Raw genomic sequence first — 19,659 nt, 5'->3', positions numbered from 1 at the left:
TTTCACTGAGCCCAGCAAGAAATAGACTTTTCAGAGCAGAATCGTTCCACCCTGTTTGAGTAGACCACCGACGGAAATGAGTACAATATTTTTCCACATTACCTGATCCTTGTTTTAAACGTCTCAACTCAGTCTCAGCTGATGCGACACGGTCAGGATCATCATATAATAGGCCCAAAGCAGAAAAAAAACTATCCACTGATCTGAAGCATGTATCACTAGGTTGCAAAGAAAAGGCCCACTCCTGAGGCTCTTTGAGCAAAAGTGACATTATGAACCCTACGCGCTGGGATTCATCCCCAGAGGACTTGGGTCTCAAACGAAAATACAATAAGCAAGCATTTTTAAATGAAAAAAATTCTCGGTGTTCACCAAAAAATAAATCCGGCAAACATACCTTAGGCTCCAAGAAATGTGCTCCAGGACAGTTACTCACGTGCTGACGGAGCTCGGCCACCTCCAGAGAGAGTCCCTGCAGGCGATGAGCCAAATCCTGAACCGACACCATGATGGAACAGAAAAATCTTTCCTTAGAGAATTTGCTGGCTGGACTTACTGTTATGTTCTGCTACCAGAGCTAAGGAAAGAGAGGAGATCTGTCCCTGCGATAGAACTCAGCTTAATCCCTACGATGTAACAGGGGACCTGATCCTGCGATCAGACCTGCTAAAGTCCTAAGCTAGTCTGTACGGAGACCTATAGATGTGGGGAAGGAATCCCTACAAGTACTAAGGACTGGGAGGAATATGGGACACCTCCTAACAGAAATAGTAGCAGACAGACGAACAAACAAAATATATAGAACATAGAGGTCCGTAGACCAAGCAAACTAACAGAGCAAGACACAGAGCACAGGCTAGCTAGAAAGTAGATATACAATGAAGTCCAGCAAAGCCAGAAGGGCGGAGCAGGATTAAATAGGCCAACAAGGTCATGTGACCAGCAAAGGAAAAACCTAAGAGCAAGGTTCTAACACCAGGTAGGCTAGCAGGCAGGTAGCAGATGTGCGCTCCCAGGTGAGCGGGCAAGCTGGTCCATAGACAGACTGACAGGAGTTGGAAGGCAGACCGTCGGACCTCAGGCAAGCAGGCAGGTAGCTGATGTGCGCTCCCAGGTGAGCGGGCAGGCTGGTCCTTAGACAGACTGACAGGATTAGTAAGGCAGACCGTCGGACCTCAGACTAGCAGGCAGGTAGCAAGTAATCAGGCAGGAATCTGGCAGGTAACTGGCAGGTAACTGGCAACGGGACCTGAGGGCTGAAGCACAGGTGAGACACAGGTGCAAACAACATTGCTCGGGCACCTCCATTTTGGAGGAGGTGCCTTATATATGGTAAAGTCCTCCGGCCATTGGCCGGGGACTCCTTAGGACGGCGCGCGCGGCCCCTTTAAGAGGGAGGGAGAGCGTGCGCGCGCGCCCTAAGCATAGTGGCCGGGAAGGAGCGCGCGCTGCCAGCAGAGCGGGAGAGGGACGCCGGGCACGGAGCAGAGCGGTGAGGGGAACAGCGTCCCTGCCTAGCAGAGGGCAGGGACGCCGGCACTACACATTTTCCACATTCTGAACAGGAAAAAGGCTTCTCCCCTGTATGAGTTCTCTGGTGCTTAAGAAAATCTGATTTATAGTTAAAACATTTTCCACATTCTGAACAGGAAAAAGGCCTATCCCCTGTGTGAGCTCTCTGGTGATTGACCAAATCAAATTTCTGTTTAAAACATTTTCCACATTCTGAACAGGATAAAGGCTTCTCCCCTGTATGAGTTCTCTGGTGCTTAAGAAAATCTGATTTCTGGATAAAACATTTCCCACATTCTGAACAGGAAAAAGGCCTCTCCCCTGTGTGAGTTCTCTGGTGATAGACCAAATCTAATTTCTGGTTAAAACATTTCCCACATTCTGAACAGGAAAAAGGCTTCTCCCCTGTGTGGGTTCTCTGGTGGTTATCAAGATGCGCTTTACGGTTAAAACATTTCCCACATTCTGAACAGGAAAAAGGCTTCTCCCCTGTGTGAGTTCTCTGATGTCTGATAAAACTTGATTTCAATGTAAAACATTTTCCACATTCTGAACAAGAAAATGGCTTCTCTCCTGTGTGGGTTTTCTGGTGGTTATCAAGATGCGCTTTCCGGTTAAAACATTTCCCACATTCTGAGCATGAAAAAGGCTTCTCCCCTGTGTGAGTTCTCTGATGTCTGATAAACTTTGATTTCTCTGTAAAACATTTTCCACATTCTGAACGTGAAAATGGCTTCTTTGCTTTAGGAGCAGTTTGTTTTTTAATGCTTATTTTGTGACTTTGATTTTCCTTAGTAGTCGGTAATGAATCAGAAGACAGGACGTGTTTCATAGGATCAGATGATTGATCTTTGCTGTGAAGGGATGATGGTAGATCTGGAGTAATTGCATTCACTTCAATTGTATCCTCTGGGATCTCAAGCTCAACTGATTTAAAAATTGAAGATGTCAGCCGTCCCTCTGATCTCCTGGTACAGTCATCTGTCAAGAATAAAACCAATTATTATTTTTGAATAAAATATTCTTGAAATTTATATTTTTTAACATTTCTACTTAAACTGTCTGTAAAAAGGGTAAGTTCTGTAAATATATTGAATTATTTACCAAGACAATGACAGTTCACAGTCTAATAGAAAACCTCATAGGATGAACCAGTGGAGCGGTGTTCAACTGTTTGTTCATTCTGCCTCCCAAATATGGAATAAAAAGCCACCAAACAATGTTATGTAGGTGAATATAATACCAATAAAAACTTCTACTCATCTCACAAAAAACAAGTCCCCACTCAGGTCCATAATTTGTCAGTGGAAAAACAGAGATTTTCACATTATTAGTGGCTCAAAGGCTCTTGAAAAGCAACTTTGTTTCTATAAACCAATCCAGCAATATTCGCTCTCCCAAAGTCAGATCTCCCCCTCGCTTCTGAGCCTTGCAGTGCGCCAAAACCACATTTATCATCCATGTATTTGGCATTACTATAGTGAGAAGAACCCTCTTCATTTACAGTGTGTGTCTCCCGGAGCACAATCTGGGCACTATGTGTTGGGCAATAAAATGGCCAATGTGTAATTTTCACTTTGAAACATCTACTGTGTGCTAATTTCCGGAAAGTGACTGTGGAGTCAAAGAAGTGACAACTTCTAAAGAATAATTCATTGAGGGTCATAATTTTCAAAATGGAGTCAATATATGGGAATTTATACTGCTCTGATTTTCTGACATTTTGTATGGTGTGGTGTGTCCCATATCCTCTGGGACCTGCTCCTGCGACGTCTGCTTCTGTCACCAGGTGCTGTCCTATTTATTCTGCAGGCGGCGCTGGTGATTGAGAAGACGTTGGGACCAAAAGTTCTGGGCGGCGCAGGCTCTGTCCAGCCACTTAAATTAGTTTGCATGGAACCAGTAGTACCATCCAGTCTGGCAGTATGGGTGTGTGTGCTGTCCAGCTGCAATAATCTGCTCCCTGCTTCAGCCATATGGAAAGCACCGCACCCTACTAAAGCTGGAAGCATATTGCCGGAAGCTTCCAGATCCAGCCTTGTTCTCCTCGGGTTCAGTCCTCTGCGCTCAGCTCCCGGCTTGTGTATTTGGTTCCTGTTATGACCTCGGCCCGTTTACTGACTATTTTTGCGTATTCTGATTTTGTACTTTCTCAGCCCTCCTGGTTCTGGCCCGGCTACCGGACTATTCTTCTTCCCATCTCACTCCACAGAACAGCAAGTAACACTATGGCCCAAGCCTAGGGGTCTCTGTGTAAGTCAAGATCCGTAAGGAAGGATTAAAGGGTGATGGGCAAAACTGTGACTACAAATAATAACACCGACTGAAACGATCAAGCTGAACAGTCTTCTTCAGTAAAAAAAAACTTTAGTCTGTAACTGTAACTACTAGGTAGTTAAAGACTCACATAGGTGAGGCAGGCCGATCCAACCCCAAATAAACTATCATACAGAATGAACATGTAAAAAAATATACAACAATAAAAATATATGTTACATCCCCAACACCAACGTATGTATGAAGGGAGAAATCCAACACTAAACCGGAGTTGCACTCATTTATGGTGGACCATTGGAGCTACTATGAGTCCTGACCAGAAGAGTAGAGAAAGTATTAGTGCCCCCATTTCAGGAGAGATTGTGCAGTAATCTGAATTCCTTAGGATTGAAAACATAATGGAATTTATGACGTGGAGTGAATCCATGAAACCAGGGCTCGAGCCATGCCACCACATCTCCTGCAGGCGTGAATAGATGTATATTACAGCCATCAGCCACGCACAGCTTAGAGAGATATCATGGCACAGGTGTAATGTTATTTATGCAGTTTTATCCCAATCCTGCTTCAAGTTATTCAGTTTTAAAAGAAATTAAAAAGTCAGAATAAAGGGAAACTTTGTACAGAAATTCACACTTGTCCCTCACTGCGCATTTAATATTTGCGATCATAAAAGTGAAGTTTGGCCAGAAAGACTGAACTTGGTCTTGTAGGGACCATATGAGAACATTCAGCAGCACAGAAGGGAGAGAAGGTAGATTCATCCAATAAGATATCAGGGATCTAGGAAGCCAACAGCATCATCACCCTCCGCTTTCTCTTACAGGCCCATCAGAATACTTTTCTTCAAGTGATTTTCTCACTTGTCAGCACTTTCTACGTACGCTGTCATTTGGCTTTGTAGTTTACAGATCTGGGCAGGTAACGGTCAGCGTCTACTAATTCCAGGGGGTAGGTGGATCTCCAGGTTGCAAGTTCTCTAGAAAAAGGGTTTTCAATGCCCAAATTCATTTGAACAGTTTTGGGTGGAGAAGAATGTTGTGGTCTAGAGGTAAAATGGAGATCACACGATTGTGATACGGCCGGACTACACCACAGATAAAGCAGCCACAGCCGGTAATTGAGAAGAATCTGTGACTTCTCTGAATTTAGTGGTTACTACTCACCTGGGTAGTCATATGTAGGAATCTCCTCTTTACACCACTCATCACCCCTCACATATGTCTCTGTAGTATTAATATGGGTCAGATCTTCACCCTGAAACAAATATTATAAAAGTCACAGACAGATGGAGAAGTCCCATCTATGATCAGCTCTAATCCTGCCATCTCCACCGTTCTCATTACACAAGTATAAAACATATAATCCTGGTGGATAAAACAAGACTGAGCACAAGACCTTCACAGCCATCTACACATCATAGGGGAGATCTCATGACACCTTCTCTCCATCTACCTGATGATTCTGAGGAACATTGGGATCTTCTTATTTACAGTCTCTCTGGTGTTGTCCTCTTACTGGATAGATCTGGAGGAAACACATACAGGGACTGAATTCATTCTTTACATACAGATAATTATAGGCCGTGTGTATTTAGTCCTGTCTATTACCTGGTGATGTGAGGGGCTGGGGAACCTCCATCATGACGTCCATGTACAGATCTTTGTGTCCTTCTAAATGCTCCCACTCCTCCATGGAGAAATAGACAGCGACATCCTGACACCTTATAGGAACCTGACACATACAATGATACCGTCATCTCCCCGATCCCTTTATAGTGTTACTGTATAATGTCCCAGCATTCCCAGCAGTGTCACCTCTCCAGTCAGCAGCTCAATCATCTTGTAGGTAAGATCTAGGATCTTCTGGTCATTGATGTCCTCATGTATCAGGGGGTGAGGTGGAGGTCCCGTGATTGGGCTCAGGGGTCTTCCCCATCCGTCAGACACAGGGTCCTGACAGCGCTCACTAGAGGTCTTCTTCACTACTGTGTAATCCTGGTTATGGAGAGAAACATTAATAAATCTCACTCCAGACATTTCCAGAGTCCTCACCTCTCCAGTTCTGTCCATCTGTTATTCCCATAGATAAGAATGATGTAATGTGACGTCATCAGAATCTCTCACCTCTCCAGTAAGCCGGAAGAGGATCTCTAGGGTTAGGTGTAATATCTTCTCCACCATCTTGTCTCTGTCCAGATCCATCTTTTATGGATCAATAAGGAAAATTCTCTTATATAGAAGATCTTCACTGAGAGGATCTGATATTGTAGGGATCTGAATGAGAAGATGAGCCGATGTAACATCATATAAATCCTGTGTAATAATACAATTACTGGAGATAATAAGGGAAACATATGAGGAGATTTATTATTTTACAGTCTTTAGTTTTCCTCTTTCTTCCTAGGAGTCAGTAGCTGAATACGTTTCTCATAGACTCATCTTCCATGACGCTAATTCGCATCTCCTTTACCGACACTGGAATCGGCATTAGCAATTCTGCAAGAGATATTCATTACACGTGACATGACAAATAACTACTTCATGATGAGGACGATATCTTCATCTTCTACTACGGCTCTAGAAACATATTTGGAGACAGTCCGTCACTGACTACATCATCAGCGACCGTCTATATGAATGTTTCCCGTCTTCCCCGGAGTGTAATCTTCTTACACGTTAGATCTCATGTCTGATTCACACACAGAAGTTTGAGGCTTTTATAAAAGCTTTTTTGTTTGCACAAACATCGCAGACAGAAATTATTTGATACCAAGGCCTCTATGTACAATGCTTTATGGAGTTTATTTTTGGCCTTAGGCTTTCCAATATTACAAGGAAAAAAGCAGAAATTAAAATGTTTCAAAAGAAAATTGGCACCAACAATTCTTGTAAAAAGAAAAAAACATGCAAAAAGCAGAAGACACATTTTGTTATTTTTTAACACGTTAATTTGTTTAAAAAAAAAAAAAAAAAACTCATTTGGGCACCAGAACATAGATGTACACCGCAGGGATCTCACAGGCTGCAACAAAACCCTGGTGGTTGAACCACTTGCTGCTGTCAAAAGCAAATATGGCATCTAAGAAGGTGTGACAGAGTTCGGCCGTATGTCCCTCCTCCCCCAAGTACTCGATAGTATGGGGCTGCCTAGTTACTTTGATACCTAAATGCCTATTAATGGTGTCTGGGCCTGCAATGTATGAAAGTCTATTAGGCCGGGCCAGAGGCAGCACCCAATAAGTTACATTTTAACGCCCCCATACACATTAGACTAAAGTTGCATGAAAACACTGATTCAGGGAGTTTGATCGACTATATAAAGTATTTGGGGGCCTCCCGACAGATGATGTCATTGCAGAGAAGGATCTGTCATCCTGAATTTCAGAGGCTAATCCATTTGTTTTTCCTGTAGATAATCGTCCACTAGAGGAGTCTGGAGGCGACTCTCTCATACATACCCCAGGAAAGCTGGAATATTTGTGTATGGGGGAGTCTGGAGAGAAAGCAGTCTGCCAAATGACCGTTCAGCCAACACTTATCTCATGTGTATGGGGCCGTTAGTATTACACTGACAGGCAGTGATAATACACCGCACTACAGTAGTACAGTGCATCACCTGAGCAATCAGAGGCTTGTATGGTGTATGATCGCACTGAGGAGAGTTGTTTAAAAAAATATTTAACCTGAAAAAAATCTCAGTTTTAGCAACAAGAAATATCTGTCACTAGGGAATCCAGACTCACTGCACAATGTTCGTTAAGTCACGTCCATAATAACCTTCTTATACTCTGTTTTCCTTTACACATTCTCTACACAGTGACGTAGATAGAAATCACAGTGTTACGGATCCGGGTGGTGGAACCTCTGTGCTGCGGTGCAAGGAGGGACCAGAGGGGGGGTAACTAGGTATCAATTCGGACTGAACAAGGTCGTACGGCGGCTCAATCGACTCTGTGACCAGAGAAGGACCGAGCAGAGGGACCAGGTGCTACTCTGGGCCAGACCTTGTATGAGAGCAGGTGACTCCCACGGGTCAGAAGGCAGGGACTGACCGGTATAGCAGATGGGCACAACAGGCAGGCTGGTGGGTGATCCGGGTAGACGGACTGGCAGACTCGGCAGGTAACAAGCAGGGGCCTCCAGGTAGGCACGGCAGGTAACAAGCAGGAGCCCCCAGGTAGGCACGGCAGGTAACAAGCAGGAGCCTCCAGGTAGGCTGGCTGGTAGGCACGGCAGGTAACAGGCAGGTGCTTCCAGGTAAGCAAGCGGGTTGGCAGGCACGGCAGATAACAAGCAGGAGCCTCTAGGGTAGGCTGGCTGGTAGGCATGGATGGTAACAGGCAGGAGCCTCTAGGTAGGCTGGCTGGTAGGCATGGCAGGTAACAGGCAGGTGCTTCCAGGTAAGCAGGCGGGCAGAGCCCATAGACAGACTGGCGGACTGAACGGAAGACAGACTGCCGGGCTGGAGAGTAGTCAGGCTGGCGAACTGGACTGGTAGTCAGGCTGGCGGGCAGGACTGGTAGTCAGGCTGGCGGGCAGGACTGGTAATCAGGCTGGCGGGCAGGATTGGTAGTCAGGCTGGTGGGCAGGACTTTTAGTCATGCTGGCGAGCAGGACTGGTAGTCAGGCTGCCGGGCAGGACTGGTAGTCAGGCAGGCAGCGGAACCTGAGGGCTAAAGCAGAGGTAAGTATACAGTGCTACAACTTTGCTCGGGCACCTCCATTTTGGAGGAGGTGCCTTATATACGGGAGGTCCTCCGGCCATTAACCGGGGACTCCTTAGGACGGCGTGCGCGGCCTCTTTATGAGGGAGGGAGCATGCGCCCTAAGCACAGTGCCTGGAAAGCTGTGCCTGCAGGCAGCCGCAGCAGTAGGAGCGCCGGAGGATGCCGGGCAGGGAGCGCGGCGGTAAGAGGGATGGCGTCTCTGCCTGTCAGGGAGCAGACACGCCGATACTACACAAAGTGACAAAGCAATAGCTGAAATTGAGCCCCCCCACCCCGAAGGGAAAAAATAAATAAAATATATATATATATATATATATATATATATATATATATATATATATATATATATATATATATAAAACCGTGAAGGAAATAATTATTTGATCCCTTGCTGTTTTTGTAAGTTTGCCCACTGACAAAGACATGGACAGTCTATAATTTTAAGGGTAGGTTAAGTGTAACATTGAGAGATACAATATCAAAAAAAAAAATATCAAGAAAATCACATTGTATAAATTTGATAAATATATTTGCATTTTGCAGAGAGAAATAAGTATTTGATCCCTCTGGCAAACACCACTTAATACTTGGTGGCAAAACCCTTGCTGGCAGCACAGCGGTCAGACGTTTCTTGTACTTGATAATGAGGGTTGCGCACATGTCAGGAGGAGTTTTGGTCCACTCCTCTTTGCAGATCATCTCTAAATCATTCAGATTTTGATTGCTGTCGCTTGGCAACTCAGAGCTTCAACTCCCTCCATAAGTTTTCTAAGGGATTAAGGTCTGGAGACTGGCTAGGCCACTCCATGACCTTACTGTGCTTCTTTTTGAGCAACTCCTTTCTTGCCTTGGCTGTATGTTTTGGGTCATTGTCTTGCTGGAAGAACCAGCCACGATCCATTTTTAATGTCTTGGTGGAGGGAAGGAGGTTGTCACTCAGGATTTTACGATACATGGCTCCATCCATTCCCCCATTGATGCGGTGAAGTAGTCCTGTGCCCTTAGCAGAGAAACACTGCCAAAACATAATGTTTCTACCTCTATGCTTGACAGTGGGGATGGTGTTCTTTGGTCATAGGCAGCATTTCTCTTCCTCCAAACACGGCGAGTTGAGTTAATGCCAAAGAGCTCAATTTTTGTCTCATCTGACTACAGCACCTTCTCCCAATATCTCACAGAATCATCCAGGTGTTCATTGGCAAACTTCAGATGGGCCTGCCCATGTGCCTTCTTGAGCAGGGGGACCTTGCGGGCACTGCAGGATTTTAAACCATTAAGGCGCAATGTGTTACCAATGGTTTTCTTGGTGACTGTAGTTCCTACTGCTTTGAGATCATTAACAAGTTCCCCCCATGTAGTTTTAGGCTGATCTCTCACCTTCCTCATGATCAAGGATAACCCACGAGGGGAGATTTTACATGGTGCCCCAGATCGATGTCGATTGACAGTCATTTTGCATTTCTTCCATTTTGTTACTATTGCACCAACAGTTGTCTCCTTCTCACCCAGCATTTTTCTTATGGTTTTGTAGAACATTCCAGCTTTGTGCAGGTCTATGATCTTCTCCCTGACATCCTTAGAAAGCCCTTTAGTCTTGCTCATATTGGAGAGGTTAGTCTGTCTGATTAATTGAGTCTATGGACAGGAGTCTTTTATACAGGTGACTATGTAAGACAGCCAGTGTCGGACTGGGGTATCTAGGGCCCACAGGGGGAATTGATCCTCGGGGCCCACTCTACAGCTATATGCACATACCTGTTAGCCGTTATCCCTGTTATAGTGGAGCGTCGACTGTAAATAGCAGGCGGCTCCTGCATCTACTGTGCACCACTATAACTAAGGTAGTTGTACAAATAAGGTAGTTTGCATTAAAGGGGTTCCTTGGTTACAGCAAGTTATCACCGATCCATGGGCTTCACAAGATAGGTGATAACTTATTGATCGTTTGGGTCCGAACATTGGAAAACGCACCTATCGGAAGAATGGGGAAGTTTTATCCCTGTCAGGACACTTATCCCCATTTTAAAATGCAGCAGCAGGTGGGAAGTCTGACCGCAGCCTCATTCATTCATTTTGGGGCTTCCAGATAAAAACAAGAACAGCACCTGAGAGAATGAATGGATCAGTGGTCAAGTCGCACATGAGCTCCAGTCTAATGGGAATAAAAACTCCACATTCTACCAATTGGTGCAGGTCCCAGTATTCAGACCCCCACCAATCAATACTTTATCACTTATCCTGTGGAGAGGTGATTACTTGTTTTCCCCGGAGAACCCCTGTAAGTGCATCTTGCTCCAAGTATTTAATCACTAGTGCAAATAAAGAATCTTCTAATTAATATCAGAAAGAACAAATGACTGCCATACCCAACACAACCCACTATACCAACAGCAATAGTACCACATACAAGGGAGAAATACTGCCACACATTACCAGACCACATATTACCACCACATAGTGACCGAATAATACTACATGCAAGGCAGAAATACAGTGACACCCGTGACCAGACCACATATTACCACCACATAGTGACTGAATAATACCACATACAAGGGAGAAATACCACCACACCGTGACCAGACCAGATATTAACAGCATATAGCATCCAAATAATTCCCCATCATTGCTCTCCCCCCACCTCCTCCATCATTACTCTCTCCCATCTCCATCATTTCTCTCCCCCACCTCCTTCATCATTGCTCTCTCCCACCTTCTCCATCATTTTCATATTGCCATCTTCATTGACATATCTCCCCCCACCTCCTTCATCATTGCCATATCTCCCCGGCACTCCTCCATCATTGCCATATCTCCCCCACCTCCTATTTTATTAAATTTTATATTTAATCCAAAATGGAGGCAGTGTTTAGGAAAAATGTACAAAGATTTTACACAAGGGGCAATACAATACATATGCAGTTACACAAAATAATAAGAAAAAATTAAAGAAAAAACTTACTATACGATCACAGAGATGATTCAATATAGCTGGAGGGGAGACCACACACGGTATAGCTGCAGTCCATTTTTCTCCCCGGAAGGGCTCACAGCTCTGGAAAAATAAGCATATTGTTGCTTGGCTGACCCTGTCACTAATAATATGGGCTCCATTATCATCGGAATAAATGGAACTTTAGTTATTCCATATTTTACTTTGGCTCCGAAAATCCTGCAGTTTGCAGGTGGGGAATTGTCTTAGTTAACGAGCTGTGTCCTCCTCAGCTAGATGTAAATTGTCGGAGGTCTGTGTCAGAGGAAAACACACTCACATGCTAATTGGGGTTGTAGCACCTTTCTTTGTGCCAGCATCTGTCCAAGCCACTTCTGCTGTGGTGATAATTTGCATACAGACAGATGGTAGATTATCAGCTCTTATCTCCTGACATATAGTATAGGGGAGGGGGAGAAGAAGAGGGGTCTGGGGGGGGAGGGAATTCTTAATATTTTTCTGAAAGGACTAAATACTTATTTCTCACTGCAAAATGCAAATAAATTCATCTAATTTATACTATGTGATTTTCTTTATTTTTTGGGATATTCGATCTCTCAATGTTAAAACTAATCTGCACTTAAAATTATAGATTGTTCATGTCTTTGTCAATGAGAAAACTCAAAAACAGCAAGGGATCAAATACTTATTTCCTTCAATGTATATTTCATATATATATATAGTACAGATCAAAAGTTTGGACACACCTTCTCATTTATAGATTTTTCTGTATTTTCATGACCATGAAAACTGTACATTCACACTGAAGGCATCAAAACTATGAATTAACACATGTGGTATTATATACTTAACAAAAAAGTGTGAAACAACTGAAAATATGTCTTATATTCTAGGTTCTTCAAAGTAGACACCTTTTGCTTTGATGACTGCTTTGCACACTCTTGGCATTCTCTTGATGAGGTTCAAGAGGTAGTCACCGGAAATGGTTTTCACTTCACAGGTGTGCCCTGTCAGGTTTAATAAGTGGGATTTCTTGCCTTATAAATGGGGTTGGGACCATCAGTTGTGTTGTGCAGAAGTCTGGTGGATACACAGCTGATAGTCCTACTGAATAGACTGTTAGAATTTGTATTATGGCAAGAAAAAAGCAGCTAAGTAAAGAAAAACGAGAGGCCATCATTACTTTAAGAAATGAAGGTCATTCAGTCCGAAAAATTGGGAAAACTTTGAAAGTGTCCCCAAGTGCAGTTGCAAAAACCATCAAGCGCTACAAAGAAACTGGCTCACATGAGGACCGCCCCAGGAAAGGAAGACCAAGAGTCACCTCTGCTTCTGAGGATAAGTTTATCCGAGTCACCAGCCTCAGAAATCGCAGGTTAACAGCAGCTCAGATTAGAGACCAGGTCAATGCCACACAGTTCTAGCAGCAGACTCATCTCTTCAACAACTGTTAAGAGGAGACTTTGTGCAGTAGGCCTTCATGGTAAAATAGCTGCTAGGAAACCTCTGCTAAGGACAGGCAACAAGCAGAAGAGACTTGTTTGGGCTAAAAAACACAAGGAATGGACATTAGACCAGTGGAAATCTGTGCTTTGGTCTGATGAGTCCAAATTTGAGATCTTTGGTTCCAACCACCGTGTCTTTGTGCGACGCAGAAAAGGTGAACGGATGGACTCTACATGCCTGGTTCCCACCGTGAAGCATGGAGGAGGAGGTGTGTGCAGCATCGGCGTCTCTGCCCCTTGCTAGGCAGAGACGCCGTCCCTCTCACCTCCCCGCTTCGGGCACGGCGTCCTCCAGCGCTTCTCTCCCCGCTGCTTCCTGCACGCGCTCCTTCCCCGGCAGTGTGCTTAGGGCGCGCACGCTCTCCCCCTCTCTTAAAGGGACCGCGCGCGCCGTCCTTAGTAATCCCCGGCCAATTGCCGTTGGACCTCCCATATATTAGGCACCTCCTCCAAAATGGAGGTGCCTGAGCAATGTTGTTTGCACTGTGTCTCACCTGTGCTTCAGCCCTCAGGTTCCGCTGCTAGCCTGACTTCTCGTCCTGCCTGCCAGCCTGTTACTTGCCTTGTCTGCCAGACTGCTCACCTGGGAGCGTCCACCAGTTACCTGCCTGTCTCCTGCCTCGTCTGTCAGCCCGCTCACCTGGAGCGGCCACCAGTTACCTGCCTGTTACCTGCTGTCTCCGTCAGCCCGCTCACCTGGGAGCGCCCGCCAGTTACCTGTCAGGTATCCGCCTCGCATGTCTACCCAGAGACTATCCCGGTCACTTGCCGTGACCACCTGCCTGTCTACCCAGAGACTGTCCCGGTCACTTGCCGTGACCACCTGTCTGTCTACCCAGAGACTGTCTCCGTCACTTGCCGTGACCACCTGTCTGTCTACCCAGAGACTGTCCCCGTCACTTGCCGTAACCACCTGCCTGTCTACCCAGAGACTGTCCCTGTCACTTGCTGTGACTACCTGCCTGCCTTCCCTGGGAGTCACCCGCTTCCTTAAAAGGACTCCCCCCTTGTATTGCAGCTCAGAGGTTCCACCTCCCGGACCCGTAACAGTTTGCTCGGGCCATGGAACCCGGTGGCACCCAAGCTCCCTCGCTCTCTGACCTATACCATGAAGTCTCCCGTCAGAGGTCCCAGCAGGAGTCCATCCTGAACCACCTGCGGAATGTCAACTCCCGTTTGGACACACTGACTGCTCCACCAGCAACCACCACTAGTGTCATGACTCGCACCCCGGCAGCGCCACTGCCCACCAATACCATGGCATCCTGCCCCGGACCCCGGATTTTTGCACCTCCTCGCTTCGGAGGCGACCCCGCTCAAGCTCGGGGCTTCATAAACCAGTGCACCCTGCACTTTGAACTCTTGGCTCACCAGTTTATCTCCGACTGGTCCAAAGTGGCATTCATCATGTCCCATCTCACTGGGGAGGCTGTGGCATGGCTTAACCCCCATGTGGGAGAGAGGGGATTCCCTGGTGTCCGACCTGTCGTCTTTCCTCACTGCTTTTCGGAGAGTCTTCGATGAACCGGGACGAAAGACCTCATCTGCCTCCTCGTTGCTACGTCTCCGTCAAGGGAGTCTCACCGTGGGCCAATATGCCATACGGTTCCGCACCCTCGCTTCTGAGCTTGCCTGGGATAATGAGGCCCTGGTGTCCGTCTTCTGGGAGGGTCTTTCCGGTCGGATTAAAGATGAGCTCGCCGGTCGGGATATTCCTACCACCCTGGATGACCTGGTGTCGCTGGCTACCCGGATTGACATCCGGTTTCAAGAACGCACCAAAGAGACCACCAGTGAGAGAAGGTTTCCCCGCCTAGCTCCTACTTTCCAGAAACCTGTCTCCTCTTCTGTCACTCCCCGGGCGCACTCACCCGAGCCCATGCAGATCGACCAGACCAAGATGGTCAAATCTCGCCAAGAGTCACGCCGAGCCGAGGGGAGCTGCTTCTATTGTGGCAGTAAGGAGCACCTGATTCGTTCCTGCCCGGAGAGGCCGGGAAACTCCAGTGTCTAGGACCGCTCGGAGAGGTCGCCCTAGACAAAAATAAATCCTCTCCAACCCTGACTTTGTCTGTATCTATCTCCTGGGGAGAGAACCCTCACTTTGAACTCGCCCATCTGGATTCTGGATCCGCTGGAAACTTCATCTCCCAGTCCCTGGTTGAGAAATACCGTATTCCCACCAAGTCTCTGGCTGAACCTTTGTCAGTCGCCTCCGTGGATGGAAGACTCCTTCCGGTGACCATCCTGCTCGCCACGGAACCCATAACCCTGCAGGTGGGAATGCTGCACTCTGAGGTAATCTCCTTCCATGTGTTGCCCGGACTCTCCCAATCCCTATTGCTAGGTCTACATTGGCTCCAGACACATGAACCCGTGTTGAACTGGCATTCTGGTGAAGTACTCCGGTGGGGGCTGGTCTGCCATAAGACCTGCCTGGTTCCGGTTCGTCCGGTTCGTCCTCCACCTACCCCAGCTAATTTACCCGGTCTTCCGGCTCCTTACTGGCCCTATGCTGACGTCTTTGGTAAAAAGGAAGCAGAGACATTGCCACCTCATAGGCCATATGATTGCCCGATCGACCTGGTACCTGGCGCCACTCCACCCTGTGGGCGTATTTATCCGTTGTCTGCGGCCGAAACCCGGGCCATGTCTGAGTACATAGAGGAGAATCTGGCCAGGAGATTCAACCGGAAGTCTACTTCCCCGGCTGGAGCCGGATTCTTCTTTGTCAAAAAAAAGGATGGCTCGCTACGCCCCTGTATTGACTATAGAGGACTCAATCAGATCACGGTTAAAAATAAATACCCCCTTCCACTCATCTCTGAGTTATTTGATCGCCTTAAAGGCGCCAGGATCTTTTCCAAGCTGGATCTACGTGGAGCGTATAACCTGGTCCGTATCTGTCAGGGAGACAAGTGGAAAACGGTATTTAATACCCGGGACGGACACTATGAGTACCGTGTGATGCCCTTCGGTCTCTGCAATGCTCCCGCCGTTTTCCAAGAACTGGTCAACGACATCTTCCGTGACCTTCTTTACTCCTGCGTGGTGGTATACCTGGACGACATCTTGGTCTTCTCTCCGCATCTTCCCACACACCGGAGGGATGTTCGTCAGGTCCTGCTGAGGCTCAGGCAGAACCACCTCTATGCTAAATACGAGAAGTGCCTTTTTGAGCAGACCTCTCTTCCATTCCTGGGCTATGTTATCTCCCAGACAGGCTTGCGAATGGATCCCGAGAAGCTCTCTGCTGTCTTAAAGTGGCCCCGTTCGGAGGGCTTGAAGGCGATACAGAAATTCCTGGGCTTCGCTAATTACTATCGTCTCTTCATTCCTCACTTCTCGTCTCGGACTGCGCCCATATCTGCGCTCACCCGTAAGGGAGCAAATCCCAAGGTATGGCCACCCGAAGCTAAAGGGGGCCTTCCTTTCCCTGAAGCAAGCCTTCTCCTCTGCCCCTGTGCTGCACCGTCCGGACTGCAGCAAACAGTTCTACCTGGAGGTTGATGCTTCCTCCTCTGGAGCCGGAGCGGTGCTCACCCAAAAGTCTTCATCCGGGAGAATGGTAACCTGCGGCTTTTTCTCCAAAATCTTCTCCTCCTCTGAGCGCAATTACTCCATAGGAGACCGAGAACTGTTAGCCGTTAAATTGGCGCTGGAGGAGTGGCGTTACCTGCTTGAACGGGCTCTATACCCGGTGATCATCTACACGGATCACAAAAACCTGGCATATCTCCAAAATGCCCAGAGACTTAATCCACGGCAGGCCCGGTGGTCTTTGTTTTTTGCCCGCTTCGATTTCATCCTTCATTTCCGCCCGGCGGACAAGAATGTCAAAGCTGATGCCTTGTCCCGATCCTTCCTGTCCTCCGACCAAGAGGAGGAGCCTATGCACATTATCGAACCCTCCAAGGTGATGAATGTGGCCCCCTTGGATTTGACTCGTCTTCCACCTGGCAAGACGTTCGTGGCGCCTCCTGACCGTGAGAAGATTCTTCGCTGGGGTCATTCTTCTAAACTAGCTGGCCATGCCGGCCAAAAAAAGACCTTCCTACTCATTTCCCGGCATTACTGGTGGTCTACACTGCGTAAGGATGTGGTAGACTTCGTCTCTGCCTGTTCATCTTGTGGCCGCAACAAAGTTCCCAGACACTTACCAGCTGGTCATCTCCTGCCGCTTCCCATACCTGTTGGCCCATGGCAACACATCGCTATGGACTTCATTACCGACCTTCCTGTCTCTGCCGGGTGTACTGTCATTTGGGTGGTCGCGGACCGCTTTTCTAAAATGGCCCACTTCATTCCCTTGCCTGGTCTTCCGTCTGCACATGAGCTGGCTAAGGACTTTATCCGCCATATCTTCCGTCTCCATGGCCTACCCCTCCACATCGTGTCGGATCGAGGGGTTCAGTTCACCTCACGCTTCTGGAGAGCCACATGTAAACTGCTGGACGTCACCCTGGACTTCTCCTCCGCGGATCAATCAGATCCTTACCAGCTATCTCCGGCACTTTGTTAATGCCCACCATTCTGATTGGGTGGACCTCCTCCCTTGGGCCGAATTCTCTTACAATAACCACGAGAGCGAATCCTCTTCCAAATCCCCGTTCTTTATTGTCTATGGCCAGCACCCCCGGATTCCGTCTCCCGTCTCCGCCTCTGTGGACAACCCTGCCGCGCAGTCTCTTGTCAGCGAGTTTTCTACCATTTGGGAGAGTACTACTTCCGCACTTCTTCTGTCCTCCGAGCGGATGAAGAGATATGCTGATAAGAGATGTCTGGATCTGCCTCAATTCCGTCCGGGAGACAAGGTTTGGCTCTCCTCCAAATATGTACGGCTCAAGATACCCTCCTACAAGTTAGGTCCTCGCTTCATCGGCCCATTTGAAATCCTCAGGCAAATTAATCCAGTGGCCTACAAATTAAAACTCCCAGCCACCTTAAGGATTCCCAACTCCTTCCACGTATCTCTCCTCAAACCCGTTGTCTTTAACTCTTTTTCCAACAATCCAGGTACTCCCCCTGCTCCGGTTTCCGCTGAAGACGTTTTTGAGGTAGAGAGCATTCTGGCTACCAAGAGGGTAAGAGGAAAGACCTTTTTTCTGGTAGATTGGAAGGGGTTTGGTCCTGAGGAGAGAACTTGGGAACCCAGGGAGAACATCAACGCCCCGCTTCTCCTTGAAAAATTTCTTTCTGTCCCCGTCACTTGCCGTAACCACCTGCCTGTCTACCCAGAGACTGTCCCCATCACCTGCCGTGACCACCTGCCCGTTTACCCAGAGACTGTCCCTGTCACTTGCTGTGACTACCTGCCTGCCTTCCCTGGGAGTCACCTGCTTCCTTACAAGGACCCTTGTATTGCAGCTCAGAGGTTCCACCTCCCGGACCCGTAACAGTGTGATGGTGTGGGGGTGCTTTTCTGGTGACACTGTTGGGGATTTATTCAAAATTGAAGGCATACTGAACCAGCATGGCTACCACAGCATCTTGCAGCGGCGTGCTATTCCATCCGGTTTGCGTTTAGTTGGACCATCATTTATTTTTCAACAGGACAATGACCCCAAACACCTCCAGGCTGTGTAAGGGCTATTTTACCAAGAAGAAGCATATGGCGAAACGGCGTCGTCGGGGCAGATTTCTCTAAACCTCCATCGGCTGTACACTGCCACTAACACTCTATATGTAAGTACTGCACTTGGATTTCATGCCTATGAATAATACAACTCTGTGCACATAGCTTTCCACTAATAGTTTCAGTGAATGCTGATTCTTGTTGCTGCTTTTCATATACTTATATGAGAATTGCACTTGCATCTATATCTACCAATATAGTCAATCTTCTCAAATATGAATAATATAATCCTATACACATAGTTCTCCATTATAACTTTATTTAGTGCTGATTTTTGTTGCTGTTTTTCATATCCTTGATAATTGCACATTGCAATCTTCTCCATATATAGGGAGAGGAATCTCTCTTTCATGCACTTGCACTTTAAGTTTTGATTTGGGGGGATTGGTACTAAATTATTTACAGCACGTTATATCTAGGGAAGAAGTGCAATATTGATATTTTAGATCTTATAGGCATGTGTTGCTAAATAACTACTGTTTCATGTAATTTGAGCCAGTGTGGAGTGTTTTATTGATGACATTTGAAGGCACCTGTTTTTTACTAAGTTTTTAAATTATTGAAATAAAAATTAATTTATTTTAGTGGATTTGCATCTTATCTTGCTTTAAACCGAGATCATATAGCCTGTGTTTGTGTGCCAAATATATTTATTCGGGAGGTATAATTGTTGACCTTATTGATATATACCATATCAATTCAAGTCTGCAACCACATAGACCAAAGGTCTGTATTTCTCACTTACTTATTCCTATCTCACTCATCACTAGGAAATTGTTCTCCTGTGCACCCATGTAGCTCAGTATGAGGGCTCCCACACAGTATGATGGCCCCCACAGACCCACACTGTATGATGTCCCCCACAGCCCTTCACTTAATATGATGCCCCCACAATTCCTGACATTTAAAAAAAAAACACAAACTACTCAACCAACTGTAATATGAAGCCTATAGTACTGAGACTCCATACTACAGGTGGGATGTAGTGACGCCATTGTGCCTGCAGTGCACGGAGTCTCAGACTCACAGGTAAAGGCTGAATGGTGGA

The 19,659-nt window shown here is 46.7% G+C and overlaps 1 protein-coding gene, 1 long non-coding RNA gene and 1 pseudogene across 2 annotated transcripts in view; 1 reads left to right on the top strand and 2 right to left on the bottom strand.

The window, feature by feature from the left end:
* Positions 1–19,659, top strand: part of LOC141203898 (uncharacterized) — a 252,388-nt gene that overhangs the window by 180,780 nt on the left and 51,949 nt on the right. The gene's annotated exons all lie outside the window — the stretch shown is intronic.
* LOC141203916 (uncharacterized) overlaps positions 1–19,659 on the bottom strand; it is a 69,956-nt pseudogene that overhangs the window by 44,317 nt on the left and 5,980 nt on the right.
* On the bottom strand, positions 5,244–5,770 carry LOC141203908 (uncharacterized). Its single transcript, XR_012274901.1, has 3 exons — positions 5,607–5,770; positions 5,400–5,523; positions 5,244–5,316 (listed from the first exon to the last, which is right to left on the bottom strand). It is a non-coding gene; the product is annotated as an uncharacterized lncRNA (long non-coding RNA).

This window comes from Phyllobates terribilis, unplaced genomic scaffold, assembly GCF_046119375.1.
Source record: "Phyllobates terribilis strain yellow unplaced genomic scaffold, ASM4611937v1 Scaffold_130__1_contigs__length_5004896, whole genome shotgun sequence".
NCBI lineage: Eukaryota > Metazoa > Chordata > Amphibia > Anura > Dendrobatidae > Phyllobates > Phyllobates terribilis.
This window is presented reverse-complemented; position numbering and strand designations above follow the sequence as displayed.